At 42.4% G+C, this 16532-nt stretch overlaps 1 protein-coding gene across 2 annotated transcripts in view; it reads left to right on the top strand.

Moving 5' to 3' along the window:
- The first annotated feature begins 14580 nt into the window (after positions 1-14580).
- Positions 14581-16532, top strand: part of SLC7A2 (solute carrier family 7 member 2) — a 60566-nt gene continuing 58614 nt past the window's right edge. For both annotated transcript variants that reach the window (XM_084759671.1, XM_084759672.1), the window contains exon 1: positions 14581-14742. The gene's annotated coding sequence lies outside the window, so the exon portion shown is untranslated. The remainder of the gene's footprint in view (positions 14743-16532) is intronic.

Genomic DNA, 16532 nt, shown 5'->3' on the forward strand with positions numbered 1-16532 from the left:
GGTGGTAAACCTTAAACCCCTACCCAGATCTAGCCAATGGTCAGAACATTCTCCACAGTTGAGTGGAGAGTGTGATATGATTTTCTCACATACTCTGGTGCCTCACATTTGACCATGTCCCCTGGAGGGGGAGACCTGGTGGCACTCAGAGGAAGGACAGCAGGTTACCAAGAAGAGACTTGATACCCTATGAGCATATACAGGGGGAGGTAATCCTCCTCAGGAACAGTCATAGGGGAGGGGAATAAGGGAAAAATGGGAAGGAGGGAAGAATGGGAGGATACAAGGGATGGGATAACCATTGAAATGTAACAAGAATAAATTAATTAAAAAAATTTTAAAAAATAGAGCAGAAAAAAAAAACCAGCATGATACTGGCATAGAAATAGGCTGGTTGATCAATGGAACCGAATCAAAGACCTAGAAATAAATTCACATACCTATGGACACTGGATTTTTGACAAAGAAGCCAAATCCATACAATGGAAAAAAGAGAGCATCTTCAAAATGGTGCTGGTCTAACTGAAGGGCTACACGTAGAAAAATGAAAATAGATCCATATCTAACACCCTGACAAAACTGAAGTCCAGATGGATTAAAGACCTCAACATAAAACCAGACACACTAAATCAGTTAGAAGAACAGGACACAGGAGACACAAGTGACAATTTCCTGAACATAACACCAACAGCTCAGGCCCTAAGATCAACCATTAATAGATGGGACCTTATAACCTGAAAAGGTTCTGTAAGGTGAAGGACACTGTCAACAAAACAAATGACAGCCTACAGACTACAGACTGGGAAAAGATCTTCATCAACATCTAACAAAGGGCCAGTGTCCAAAATATATAAAGATCTCAAGAAATTAAACACCACCAAACCAAATAATCCAATTTTAAAAATGGGACATAAAGCTAAACAGAGAACCCTCAACAGAGGAACAGCGAATGACTGAGAAACAAAGAAATACTCAACATCCCTAGTTATCAAGGAAATGCAACTCAAAATGACCTATCGGCATAGCTAAGATTTAAAATTCAGGTGACAGCACATGCTGGTGAGGATGTGGAGAAAAGGGAATATTACTCCATTGCTGCTGGGAATGTAAACTTGTACAACCACTTTGGAAATCAATCTGGTGCTTTCTCAGGAAATTGGGAATAACTTTACCCCAGGACCCAGCCATATCACTCCTGGGAATATACCCAAAAGATGCTCCAGCATACAACAAGGACGTTTGCTCAACTATGTTCATAGCAGCTTTATTTGTAATAGCCAGAATCTAGAACAACCTCCACCAAAGAACAGATAAAGAAACTGTGGTACATTTACACAGTGGAATTCAATTCAGCTATTAAAAACAAGGATATCTTGAAATTTGCAGGCAAATGGATGGAACTGGAAAAGGTCATGCTGAGTGAGGTAACCAGACTCAGAAACACATGCATGGTATATACTCACTCATAATCGGACGTTAGCCACACAATACAGGATACTACACTACAACACAGAGACTGAAACATCAACCAAGGACCATGCATGATGTGGATCTAGACGTTCTGCTTACATGTAGTACAGTCTCCTTGTGGATCCCACATGTGGAGACTATGGACTACTCCGGACATGCACTCTGGTCACCAAACTTAAATCACTCCCCCCTGGCAAGATGGCCTTGCCAGGCTACAGAGGAGGAGGTTGCAGGTAGTACAGATGAGGCTTGATAGGTCGAAGTCAGATGTTAGGGGAAGGGGGCTCCCTTTTCTGAGTACTGAAGGAGGGAAGGAGAGGAGATGAGGGAAGGAGAGGGATACAATCAGGATGTGAAGAATGTAAACTTCAGAGCAAGCAGGTAATTTATATTGCTAATCCCACCCTATGGAAATAACTCTGAGACTGGCTGAGACGTGAATGTCTAGCCATAGACAATGCTTCTTGTTGGCTACAGAAACCCTGAGTTACTATTAGATGCGATCTTTCATATGGCATGAATGAAGATTGACAGATGTCTTTTTTCTGCTCATACAAAGAGCAGAAACCAGCCTTAACTGTTCTGGGAAGGACCAGGAAAGACAAGTAAGATAGAGGAAAGACGAGAGTGAGTTGAAAATGCCAAATTTGCCTACAACAACCTGTATTTATCTAGTAAGGAAAGCTGGGACTCTTGAAATTAAGTTAATGCCTTGTAAAAGTGAAGCTCTTATAACCAATTACTTCCACTAGGCCCACATCTTAATATTTCTACTCCCTCTTAACCCACTGGCAATGAATCCTTGACATCTCAATTAATTTTTTTATGGTAATGTTATATTCTGTATGACCAAATAGGTACTTCTCAAATGGTAGCCCACAGTTATGAAACCTACTGGGTTTACACAGAGTACAAACAGCCTAGCCTTATAGATCTGCAACATGTACTTGCAAAATTACAGATGCTGAGGAGGTAGCTCAGTTGGTAAGATGTTTGCCATGCAAGCCCAGGGACCTGAGTTCAGATTCCAAGATCTGAACTCACAAAAAAGTTGGGCATGGTAGTGCATGTATATATTCCCAGTGCTGGGAGTGAGGTGACACAGAGCCAGCTGTATTGCTAGAGCTTCCTTGGCCAGCCAATATAGCCAATCATAAGCTCCCAGCCAATATAGCCAAATCATAAGTTCCCAGACAATGTAGCCAAATCACAAGCCCCCAGCCAATATAGCCATATCATAAGCTCCCAGCCAATATAGCCAAATCATAAGCTCCAGATTCAATGAGAGATCTTTTCTCCAAAAATATCGTGCAAAGTGACTGGGGAAGATACCCACTAGTGACAATGGGTGTCTTCCACATAAACTCACATGCACACAGGCATATTCACATGAAAAGCACACATGTACACAAGACACGACTGTGAAGCTTTCATAAATATAATGTGGCAAAATAAGCTTACTTACCCCCCAACCACACACACATATAGACAAACACACAAGGCTAACGTTATACTATAGATATAGAAGCAACTTTCACTCATGTGCTTTTTGCTGCTCTGATCAGCTTCATTAAGCACTGAATGCACCCACTGAGTGATATTTTAAAGCAGGACTCTCTGTGCTTCTATATGTGCTGCCCAGTTTAAGCACATTGGACTTGGATAAAAGGGCACTGTCAGGTTCAATTTAGTCAAGATTGACTCTAACAATACTTCAAAGATCTTATCCATGTAATTCATACAGGAGGATTAGAATATGCACTCAGTTAAAAAAGACTGCCTTTGTGATGAGCAGGCACAATCTTGTTGCTAATAAACTCCTCTGTGTCCTTTCCCACACAAACAAGTCGTGATTCTCCTGGGAAATATGCCTATGTGATTTTTCAGAATACATTCTACGATTTACACCTGTTTAAAGTAAACAATAAAATAGTGCCTTTAAGAGTGAATATGAGAATGAATCAGTAGCACTGGGGGCTTAATATTAATTTTGATATATTTCCATTGGCTGCATGATTGCATGAGTAAACTCAGAAACTGGTAGTCATTGTCCCAAGGGAATTCAGCTTGTACTGAAGTGCCTGGCTGCTGACTGAGACTCCGCCCCCCTCACCTCTCTCACTCTTTCTCTGCCCTCTCTCTGTCTCCATGTATGAAATGCTTTCAGAGTTCAGTGACTTACATTCTACCAACTCAGTATTATGTAATATTCGACTAGTGAACACTTTGAGGTGGGCTGTCTAATGTCACAGGAATACTGAGGCTCCAACCTTGTGGACAAGAGGTCCACAAGGTTTTCTGAGCCTCGTACTTGAATGCATCTAATTTTTAAAAATTGAATACATTTTTGTATGTTCTTGATAATGATCCCAAATGTACAGATGTTGATAGCCTGTGTGCTGATTAGGTTTTGTTGTGGTTGTTGTTGACTTGATGTAAGCTAAAGTCAACTGAAAAGAGGGAACCTTGTTGAGAAAATGCCTCTATCATGTTGGCTTATAGACAAGTCTGTAGGGGCATTTTCCTGGTTAATAATTTTATGGGAGTACTCAGCTCTGGGAATGGGGTACTGAGTTGTATAAAAATCCAAGCTGAGCAAGCCATGAGGAACAAGCCAATAATCAGAGTTCTTCTATAGTCTCTGCAAGAGAGTAAGCCAAGGAAGTCAAACAGACTTCACTATGATGTGCTCTCAGCATATCCAATCCAGGTCCAACAGCACGAGCTCATTCCCAGGAGAGAGCACCAATCTCTCCTGATGGCTTCCCCTCCCAGCGTACTACTTTCTCAACTAAACTCCCAGCACACTGACCTTGGGGGCCAACCAATAACACAGTCTTCATTTTAGTTTATAGTGAACAGTAAAACAGCATTATATTGTTTACATGTATAACCTGAGAATTACAAATTCTCATTTGTTTTATTCTTGGTTTTTTGAGTCAGGGTATCATGTAGCCCAGGCTGACCTTGAACTTATTGACTGAACATATTGTCAGTGATGACCATGTACTCCTGATCTTCCTGCTTCTATTTCCCAAGTGCAGAAATTACAGCTGAGTATGACCATACCTGGCTAGAATTATTATTATTATTATTATTATTATTATTATTATTATTATTATTATTATTATTATTACTTTACCTGTAAGTATGTACACATATGTGTACAAGTACATACATATGCACATGGAGGACAGAGGTAAACATCAGGTGCCTTTCTCAAACACACTCTAGCTTATTTTTTGAAACAATGTCATTCATTTAACCCGGTGATTTGGCTACACTGAATGGCTAGCAAACCCAGTGTATCAGATCCTCTTTTCTCTGCCTCCCCAGTGCTAGGATTTCAGGTGTGCTCTAGAATGTTCTGTTGCTTTCCAGGGATAGTGGGGATTGATCTTAGGTCCTCATGTCTACGCAGCAAACACATTACTGACTGAGCCATCTCCCAGTCCCTGAAATTTTTTTTTTTAAATCTTGTAAGTGAAAGATAATTATATAAGTGAGTATATACCGTTTGTCTCTTTTTGCTTCTGGGTGAACTCACTCATTATGATAATTTCTAGATCAATCCATTTGTCCACAAATTTCGGGAATTCCTTGTTTTTAATAGCTGAGTAGTATTCCATAGTGTAAATGTACCACAGTTTCTTAGTCCATTCTTCTACTGAGGGACACTTAGGCTGTTTCCATGTTCTGGCTATTATGTATAAAGCAGCTATGAACGTGGTTGAGCATATGTTCCTGTTGTGTGGTAGGGCATTTTCTGGGTATGAAAAATTTTACTTACCAAAAAAAGTGGGTCAGAGGAGAGGACATCCTATTGAGACTTTAGGCGAGAGTAGCATGGAAGAATGGGGAAATAGTAGGACCCACAGGGTCCTAGAAACCTACAAGAAGAACTTTATGACAGGCAGATCTGGGTCCTGGGGTCCTCCTCAAACTAAGGCACCAGCCAAGGAGAAATAGGCAGTAAACTTCGAACCCCTACCAAGACCTAGCCGACGAACACGATATTCTCCACCGTTGAGTGGAGAGTGAGATCTGACTCTCACACAAACTCTGGTGCCCCTTTTCTGACCACGTCCCCTGGATGGGGAGGCCTGGCGGCACTCAGAGGAAGGATAGCAAGTTACCAAGAAGAGACTCGATATTCTGAGAGCATATATAGGGGGAGGAAGTCTCCTTTAATCACAGACATAGGGGAGGGGAGAAGGGGGGAAGTGGGAGGGAGGGAAGAATGGGAAGAAACAGGGGAAGGGCTAACAATCGAGATGTAATATGAATAAATTAATTTAAAAAAAGAAAGATAATTATATTGGGGCTGGAGAGATGTCTCAATGGTAAAGAGCCAAATTCAATTATCAGCACTTTCTTGTGGCCTCTGGTGTCACCAGGTGTTTACATACATGCATACAAAACACCCATATACATTAGTAGTTATAATAATAATTATTGTATTAGTGGAGTTGTGTATGCTTCAATGAGGTATACACTGCATATTGGTTAAAACATGTTAAGCCTGATTATCTTCTCAAGTCTTTGCCATTCATTTACAGTTGAAAGTCTTCATACTCCTTTCAGTGCTTTAAATGCTCTATACATCATTGCTACCAATAGTCGCCCTACTGCAACAGCATATTGGAATGTCATACTCCTATCCATGTACTTAATATGCATTGACTGACTTTTCTATCTCTCCCTGCCAATTTACTCTCTTAATCTTTACCCTTAACTCTCTCCATCTCTACTCTCCTCAACTTCTGGTAATTATGAGTCTAGTCTCAACTTCTCTATAATTTTTTTTCGTATTCTCCATATGAGTGGGATTGTTGTGGTACTTGCCTAGAATTAAAAGCCTTTTAGATCTTAGATTGCACTTAAAACTAAGTTTTAGATAATGGAGATATGATGATGTGGGGGGGGCGGGCTTTGCAATTTAACTTGCTCATAGTATTTCTTAATCTTTCAGTAAAATAAAATACAATTATCTCCTTTTCACTGCAATAATAAGCTCTAGAAAATATACTTGCAAATCCTCATGCTCAAAATCGTACATTTAGTTAAGTTACCAGCACACCAAACTAACATGATTTTTATTGATATGCAATGGCATCTTTATTTCATGACCCCTTTCCAGAACTGGACATACGAAAACAGAGTGAAAACATAGGCAGAAGTTATCTGCCTTCTAAGTTAGGGTAAAATTCTGTACAAGCTTAGCCTACCTGCAAAGGTTCTCTTCTCTCTCTCTCTCTCTCTCTCTCTCTCTCTCTCTCTCTCTCCCTCCCTCCCTCCCTCCCTCTCTCTCTCCTCCATTTCAGATAAAACACAAGAACATGTGTGTTGTGGATCCTGTCTTCTGGCCACTAGCATGACCATCATCATTTCTAAAGTACAGCTATTGTGATCACCCACAAGCAATGCTTACAAGACAAAGCCTGTTTACATTCCTTCTGGAAGCAGTCCCTGAGGATGATCCTTAGACCCTCACCTTTGATCACAGCAATGTGCCAGCCTTTCCCTCCTGTGCCCCTCCTCCTCCAGTGCATGTGATCGCCCCCAGTGGCATAAAGTCTTGGGTAGTGGGTGGGTGCTAGGACATCTAGGAGATGTGGAAGGTTAAGTAAGTGCAGACTACATCTGTGTGCCTTTCTGGAGGTCATCTGCCATGCTTGGGTGGGACTTTAATGTGAAGGAGCTGCTCCGGGATTATCCATCATCCTGTAAGCAACACTTTACCCATTCTCCCATTAGAAAAAAATTAGACCCGTTGGTTCATCAAGGTTGGGATTGTTTCTTTGGTGTGTTGTCCATGTCCTGTCTGGGATGAACAGCAGACACTTGTTCACTACTTTGCCCCACGTAAAATCATACAAGAGCACATCCCTCCCCACTGAAAGTTTCTGTAGAAAAAGCTCAATAGCCACACATAGTGCAGTTCGATTTCATCACTCAGAGAAGGAATAAGCTACCACAGAGCCTCCAGCAGCAGCTCCAACTCTTCTGTGTGTCTGAGAAAGGTCTCCCGATGGTTTCCCAACTGAGTCAGCCAGCTCGGACTTGTCACAAAGGAGCAGGTGGGCGAGACGCATTGTTAAAATAGACTCTGACTTTTTGTTTGGGGTACAAAATGCTTGGTATGCTGAAGCACGTCTATTCCTGCCAAGCTAAACATAAAAGTAACGCAGGAAGAAACATTAAACGATACATCAAAGCATTCACTTGGAGATACTTAGGACATATCACCCACTCACAGAGTATTTTTTTCCGGGTCTAGGCTTGTTCCAATGTTTTGTTTTGTTTAAATAATTTATTCATCGTACATCCTAATAGTTACTCCCTCTCTCTTATCCTCCTCTTCCCACCCTCTCTCCCTCTTCACCCCATTCCCCTCCCCTAGTCCTCTGATACGGGCAGGGGGCGAGGGGGAGCCCTCTTCTCCTATCATCTGACCCCATCCACTTAGGTCTTATTAGGATGGTGTGCATCCTCTTCCTCTCTGGTCCCACAAGGCCACCCTGCCAAGGGGAAGTAATCAAATTTCGGGCACCAGAGTTCATGTCAGAGGTAGCCCCTGCTCCTCTTTACTAGGGAATCCGTGTGGAGAATGAGCTGTCCATTGCTTAGATCTGAACAGGGGGTCTAGGTTCTCTGCATGCATTGTCCCTGGTTGGTGCATCAGTTCGTTCAGGGACCCCTGGGTCCAAGTTTGTTGGCTTTGATGGTCTCCTTGTGGAGCTCCTGTCCCCTATCACAGAATATATTGGAGCATGCATGCTATGAGGCAAAACCAGACCGTCAAATATCAAAACTATTCAGAACAAGGAAGTGAGCATCCTTCTCCCTCCCTCTCATCATTGGAGTGTAATTTACTTTTCACTGTTTGATCTTAGAGAATTTTTCTGAGACTAGAGAGAGGGCTCAGAAGTTAAGAGCACTGACTGTTCTTCCAGAAGTCCTGAGTTCAATTCCTAGCAACCACATGGTAGCTCGCAACCATCTTTAGTCTGAACTGATGCTTTCTTCTGGCCTACAAGTGTACATGCAGAGAAGACCTGGAAGGGTACTAGACAGTAACATGTTCCATACTGGTGTTTCCAGACTAGTTTTGCAACCTGGAATTTACAACATTACCCAAGCAACTGTTGCTAAGGGAAACTGGAGCTGTGTTACTCTTTCATATGGAAAAGGCTCCTGTTCAGTATCTTAAAATGTCCTGCAACTGCCTGTCATTTGATTACTGTGCTTCATTCCTTTAGGGCACAGAGGCTTTGTAATCACCTGTCTTTGCTGTCAGAATTCGGAGTTGACTCTGCCTCTTTGAAGTCACCATCTCGGGGGTTTTGTGTCGTCTTGATGCTGCCCCTTAGCATGGAACTTGCAAAAAAGCATGGCTTCAAAGGAGCAAGGAAGGAGCCTGGACAAACAAGCTGAGTGAGGCTCTCCAAAAACACAAGTATATTGCAGATAGAACTCATAATCCTATATTTTATAACTGAAGCATCCTTTTTTGTTGTTTGTCTGTGTTGTTGTTGTTGTTGTTGTTGTTGTTGTTAAGTGCAGGATATCCTTCTCCCTGCACATGCTCAGTGACATATTCTTACATGAAAGAAAACGGACTCTAATATAAACTTCACAATTCTTTAGAGTAAATAAAATAAAGTAAGGCTGAGAAAAACATGAAGCTAAAACTGAAATAGGAAGTTAAATCAATCTTCTTTCCTCTGACACAGCTTTATTTTCTCTGTCATTTTGCCACGGCCATCAGATTGTCAGGAAGCATGGCCGTCATATAAACAGGACAGAGGTGTCTCAAAATGAAAACCAATGACAGAGCTTGAAACATGGCAGAGTGAGTAAGGTAGACCAACCCAACAAGTTCTCCCAGGACTGAAAATTTTCTAGGGCCTAGACATGGGGTGCTAAAAATGAAAAAAAAATCACAATGAACAGTAAGTCTAGATAAGCAGTTATTTAAATAAACTCTATGTTCAGTCATCTCAGAGGCTGGGCTCTCAACTCCAAAGGCTAGAGAGAGTACGTGGTTCCACTGTCTAGAAGCATGCATTAGGGGCACATGTTTGAATCCCTGGTCAGAAGCAGGGAAAAGATTTGGCTTACAGCATAAACATCTCTCTATTTTCTATTCAGGTTCTGAATGTGGTTAGGAAAGGAAGAAGGCAATTGGACAAAGATGCCATTGTGGAGGAGACTGGGGCAAAGGGAGTGTGCAGACCCAGTCCAAACCCAACACAGCATTCATCCTAGATTGATTTGGTTTACAAACCTTATCCTAAGCCTACTTACCGCTTCCCTACCTCCTCCATCACAGAATCCCTTTCTCTTTCTTCCACAGATGAAGAAAAGAAGTGTTGTGTGTCCTTTAAGGATTGTCTGAAACTCTATTTCTTTAGAAAAGCATTCTTGACAGATTCCTCTAACCTTCTGCAGAGCTGCTATCTTGTCTCTGTTGGTGATGGCGGTGGTTTTGCCATCCTTGCTGTTGTCTTGTCCTTTAGGCCCACTACTTGCATCTTTACTCGATTCTCAAAGTTTTATCAACTCAGTGGCTTGTCAGGGTAACCTGGAGGGGAATTGTTAATTCTTTTTATTTAAATTTCTTCTCATATATTTCATAGTGCCTAACCCAAATAGACTTGTTGACTGCCTAAGTCAGTGCTATCCACTATAAGGTAGACCACGTTGAAAAATAGCACAAAGAAGTAAGTGGAACTAATTGTACTCACATCTATAAATAGCCCAGTATACTCAGAATATTATTTCAAGAATTTATCAGCATGAAAAAAATTACTAATGAATCATTTTGCATGATTTTGATTATACTAAGCCTTTGAACGCCAATTTTTATTTTGTACTTTGAGCCATTTCATTTTGATATGGCTTCATCTCAGGAAGAATGATTAAGAAGAGAGAAAGAGAAAGACAGTCTAAGAAAGAAATGGGTTCGTGTTTTTAAGCACCTCGGTTTTTGCAAGTTTTTTTTTCTATCAAAGTTAACAATTTGGAGCAAAGATAAGAAATGAGGCAAAGTAGCCTGATGAACTGATACTACCAGACCCAGCTGAGGCTGAGATTATGATGGTTGGTGGACATGAAAATGACTCAAGAGTGTAATATTTAAAAGCTCACACTCACTATGCGGAACAAGAATTCGTCATGCTTGTAGGAGAAAAACCCTGAGATTACAGACACCAAGGAGAGCATGAACATATTTCCAAACAACAGCAAACATGAGCAGCACAGGAAATGGGGCAGAGGCAATGTGTATGAGAACTGAAGACCATCTTTTAGACATGGTTACGGGGACACTGAAACACTAGAGGGCTTGACCAATGCTAAGGAAACTCTTTTATGCTGGCTAAACTCTTTCCTAAACCTTAGCTCGGAGTCCCTAAACCTCCGTGGTAACTAAAGATATTTGCATTGAGGAAACTGACTTTTTCCAGCAGATACAGACCCAGCATGGATCTTGGCAGAAGGAAACAGAGACCAACACAAGGTTGGGTGGCGCTCTGGGCAATTTTTGATTAATGGCCAATGTAAAGAAAACCCAGTCAGAAGCCAAGTGACACAGAACACAGGGAAATTTGTAGGGAAAGCACTGTGGGGAATCAAAACTATTGCAAAACCATTACGTGGTCTTGGTCAAGGGAAAAAGAAAGAAAAAGCAGGAGAAGGTTGATTTTAAAGATACCTTGCCATCATAAAGACTTCTTAAATTTTTTTTAACCACTTCATTTCTCCCATACACAATTTTTGCAACTTCTCTTCAGAGATAGTAAAAGTGAACTGGGTCCAACAGAAAATGTATTTAAATCTTTATACCTTTTTTTTAAAAAGGCCAGTGAGGAGCATCTGTGGTCTGAAAACCATCTAAACTATACTGGATAGACCTCTAGTCCAGTACTTTTTGTTCAAGTCTTAGTTTGTTTGACCCAAACATTACTATCCAACATCTAAACGGGAAATTTTTAGTTTGCGTTCATTGAACCCGCTTGAAGATAATAAAGCTACAAACTGAACCTTGTAAAAAAAAAAAACCATTCAGTCTTAAAGTGAATCCCCCATCTGTGGGCATGAGACTTCCTTCAGATTTTACTTGGCAAGAATGGTAGGGCAGGGCATGGGATTTATTCACTGACAAAAGTCCCTTGAAATTCCCTGCAATTCCATTATGCCTTGGAGTTGCAAATGTGCATAAATGTTTGTGAAATCTAGAAGATGACAACCTGGATTACTCTCAAAAATAAATAAACTGCCCTTAACTCATTCCTAAGTGGCGAGCCTTGTAGATGTAATATTTAACTTGTTTTCGGTGTTTTTTGTCAAAAATCTTTTTCTGTTTTATTGCGTTTTCCATACTCCATATTAGCACGTAGTATTAGGTCTGTGGATCCCACTCGTTCTACAGCCAACTTTCTTTTGCAAGTTGAGAAGTAACCATAGATATAATGCAAGACTCGGCGTTAGTAATTCCAAACAGGAAATATGATGTCAGTTTATAGATGACATGAAAAATTAGTTTGTTAAACTTCTTAGCCAATATGCTAGAAATTTGTCGTAGATGACTTGATTTTCTTTTTTCCTCACAGAGAAATAGCTCTGATTAGTCCCATCTAAACACAGTGTATTCAGGCTTCAGAAAAAAAATCAAAATCACATTGACTCAAGATTACAGAATTGGTATTCTGACAAAATTGGCAGTTACTAGATAATAGATCACTTTATCCCAATTCATTGTACCTCATCCTAATCATTGGTTAAATGTGCATTTCAACATCATAATGGGCCTAAGTAAAAATACATGGATGAATGACACCTTAAATTTTAAAATAGAAACTTCCATTATTAGAAACGGAGGTGACAGGATAGTGACTCAAAAAACAGTGTAAAGAATTTGTGGTAATATGGCCCTATTATCACAACACTTAGGGTCAAGGTCATCTTTGGCTATGTAATGAGTTCCAGGCCAGTCTGGGTTACCCGAGACCCAGCTTTAAAATTATAAACAGTGTAGCAGGCAAGATAATAGAAAGTGTCTGCTCAGGCAGGGGCACTCTCAGGGGCTGCTTTTGAGGGAGAAGGGGCTCTTCTCAGCCAATGGGGCAGTATCTTAATGTTTTTAGCAGCCTAGGCTGTTTGGGTTTTATCTAGTGGGACACTCGTAGTGCTCCTGTCTGGATGGATAGGCAAAAAACAAACAAACAAACAAACAAACAAAAACAGAAACAAAAAAAAAACCCGTATTAGTTTACTAAGAAATAAGTTGTGCAGTGTGAGTTGGTTGCATTTTCCTGGCACTATCTGTTCAAGAAGCACAGGTTACTAAGGGTCAAACTCCTTAAGGTCTGAGTCTTCGTATTAACGAGTGGAATTCTCTACGGTAATGCCGTCAGACCCTACGCTAGATTGCATCCAGGGCTTGGTAGGGCCAACTCTTCTGGTCCTGCCTGAAGGCAGCTGTGGCCTTGCTCCCTATCCCAACTTACCTTGAATAAAAAAAAAAATCAGCGTTATTCTGGAGTTAGAAAACCTGAGCGTTCATTGCAGAATGATAGACACACACACAAAATCTTTATTTTAAAATTTTTACATGACTTTTTATAAAAAAGCATAGATCCTTTGTCCTTATAAAAATCAATGAAGCATCTGAAGGCTTGAGAAGTGTGGGACTGAGTTCAAGTGGGCATTCGGTGTTAGTGTCCACATGTATCAGTTCACTAGGTGTCATTAAAGACAGTTTGCATAGAAAATACGTGATAAAGTGTAAAAGATTTATGCTGCTGGCCTTTTTGATTAGAACATTTGCTCTATCAGTTCTGGCCTTCCTGAGAACTACATGAGTGTGATGCCCATACTGCAAAACACCTATAGGCATAAAGTAAATAAACAAAATAAAAAAAAATAAGACAGGCTCCTATACCCCATTCAGGATATTTACAATCTATTACAAACTACTCTCTGGTGTAAATTATGCATCGTAGTTGCTATGCTCCATAGACCTGGAACTCCTCCCTGAGAACCATGGATAACGTCAATGGATACACAGCATCTGAAGGTGGTAGCAGGTTAAACCATCACTATTCAGTAGATTTTACAGAAGAGTGACTAGCGGCTCTCTTTAAACCTGGGTACTGCATAACATGAATGAGCACTTACCTAACGTTATTTGTTAGAGTTGAATAAAGACCCCCTTTGAAGCCTAAAAGTTAGTCCTTCCTACAAAGCAATAATAATACACAATAATATTCAATTCTGGCCCAATGATCTGCTTCATTTTGTGTTCAAAGCAAGAGTTTCACATTGCGACTTTTATCTTATCAGAGACTCATAAATTAACAAAAGCAGGGAATGAGAAACCTTGATTCTGTAACTTCTGGTTTTGCTGGCTTGGAAATACTAAGTATCATTTTCTTTAAAAACCCACCTCCAAATAACCATGCCTGCCTGCCTGCCTATTCATAAGTCTTGAGTCTACTAGTTTTGATTTCATTAGAGGGAGTGGTACTATTTGACAAAGCACACCCCTCTGGGCTTCTGGCTTATTATCGTATACTATTATTTTTATGTTCCCGTTTCTCAGTGTGTCTGTGTGTGTGTGTCTGTGTGTGAGAGAGAGAGAGAGGAGAGGGAAGAGAGAGAGACATAGAAAGAGAGGAGAGAGAGAGGAGAGAGAGAGAGAGAAAGAGAGAGAGAGAGAGAGAGAGAGAGAGAGAGAGAGAGAGAGAGAGAGAGAGAGAGACAGGGAATCCTACTTAGAAGAAACTTCAGAAATGCCCCCCTGAGATTTGGTTCTGCTAAGGAAAGGGGCAATTTCCCTCTGCCAAGCCTTGCGTCTCACACCCACGCCCACCCACCCAACAGACTGGCTCATAACCAAGTGTGCGCGCGCCCTGCCCCTGGCCAGAGATAGAGGCGCTGAGCTGGACACCGCCTCCCTAGAGCCTCGGAGCTCGGCCCAACAAGCGTTTCTGGAGGGGGTCGCTAGGGGGAGGTAGGGGCGGAGAGGCCCCGCCCCTCGCCCCGCCTCACCCCGCCCTTCGCCCCGCCTCGCCCCTCCGTCCCTACTCAGAGGGGCGCCCACGTGCCCAGCCCGCCTTTTGCAGCTCGGCAGCTGGAGCTTCAGTCTGCGGGGACCTGGAAGGAGGCGGCCGCTCCTCTAGCCTTCCCGAGCTTTGGATCCGCAGCGCGCTGCAGCCGCTCGCTCGCCTGTCCCCGTCCCCGTCGCGTGGCCAGGGCGCTGCCCCAGTAAGTTGCAGAGAGTGCGCGCGGGCCCTCGGGGAAGCGGTGGGCGCGGGCGTCCAGGCCGCGTCCAGCTGCGCCCAGCTGCCCAGAGGCCGCGCTCCAGCGGCTGGTGAGCGGAGCGTGGGGGCACTGGGGACAGGGACTGCAGCTTCAGATCCTCCATGCTGCACCCTGAACTGTCACCCTCCTTCTCTTGTTGGTCCCCTGTCTCGCTGGCTGACTCTCACTCGAGGCGTCCAGATCCTCAGCGGCCACGCGGATCGCAGAACTTGGGATAGGGCCTGACTCTGGGGCTTCCGCGAGTATTCGTAGTCACTTTAGTTTTGGGGGACCCTGGGTATCTTTCTCCGGGAGGACGTCCTGCCTCCACACCCTGCACATGGAGTGATCCCCTGAAGTTGCCTTTCACCCTCTTGGGATTCTTGGTTTAAATTTGGAACAAGGCTTGGATTGCTAAGAAGCCTTTTTCCATCCTGCTCTGGATCTGGTAAATGACAGGTAAAATGACCCACTTGCGGGAGGGGGCTTTGTACTGGTGTTTTAAAGTAAATGGGTGCGGTATTGACCACGAGCTGTTCTCTGCCTTTAACGTCATGTCAGGAAACCTTCAGCCTTGATTAAGTTTCAGATCTTTGGATCGACTAGTCTGTGCCACCTTCTGTGGTCGCATATAGACAGTGTGCGGTGTAAGGTAATCCTATAGTTATTCCAAAGAAATATGCTCAACAAACGACGAGCAGTCATAGGTGGCTCTCCAAATGGAAACTGCCTAGATGCCAGAAGTAAAAGAGTTAAATCGATTCAAACTTTAAACTATGGAAAACTGCCTTCAAAGATCAGATCACACTCCTCTGGGAAGAGATCCATGTGGGACCTTTCTTTGCTAGAATAGAGTTGTAAGACTCTAGGGCTTGGACCGTGTAGTTAAATGTGTCTGTCCTGAAACTTCATTCTTGCCTCAGCCATGCTTTTAAAACCTGTTTTTCTTTTCTACCTCCATATTACTATTTATCTTCTCAGCAAAAAGAAATATTGTGTTTGTTGTCTCTGCCTAGGGGCTGTTACAGGTGGAGAACAATCTGTTTTCTTTTGTTTAATGCCTTTTGTGCTATTATATTTTTTTTCTTCTTCTTCTAATCGCACCAAAGTAGCATGAAGAAATGAAATATCAGCTCAGAAGAATTTTTCCCCTCTTCCTTATGCTAAAAAGTTGCTAGATGGCACATGTCCAGTAGTGGATCTGGGAGAGAATCTTACATGTGTTTGCATTTTTCAAGCTTTCTCCTTTGCTCTTCCTGTCTTTCTTTCCTCTGTCTCTCGATCAGTGAGTGTGCCATTAACCTTAGGGCAGTTTCATCATTGCGGTCCGTCCCGACTTTGAAGCCCAATCACACTAGAGCTTCTTGGTATCTGCAGAGATTCAGTTTGCAGAATCCTGACCTTCACCTCGTCAGCGAAGCCTTTTTTTATTCAAGTCTCCAAGTTTTATCACTGGGCTCGGAGTTAAGAGTCCCAGACAGCTAGGAGGGCAATATGGTAGCTGCGGGCAATTAAGAAGTCTGAGGATTTGTCGAGCTGTTCATCCTGCATGTGCGTGTCTCCGGTTCACTTTCGCACACGTGTCTGCCGGGGTCTAAAGCTGCTGTTTCTTCACCACAAGCCATGCACCTTTGCAGAGCCGCTTGCCCCCTCTCCCTTCCAGCTGGCTCCGCTCCAGCCTTTTGAGTTCTTCTCCTGTCTTCTAGTTCAAGTCAATGTGATTTCTTCTGACTCTTTTAGCCAGAGACCCTCAT

Source organism: Acomys minous (assembly GCF_964271855.1).
Source record: "Acomys minous genome assembly, chromosome: 15".
NCBI lineage: Eukaryota > Metazoa > Chordata > Mammalia > Rodentia > Muridae > Acomys > Acomys minous.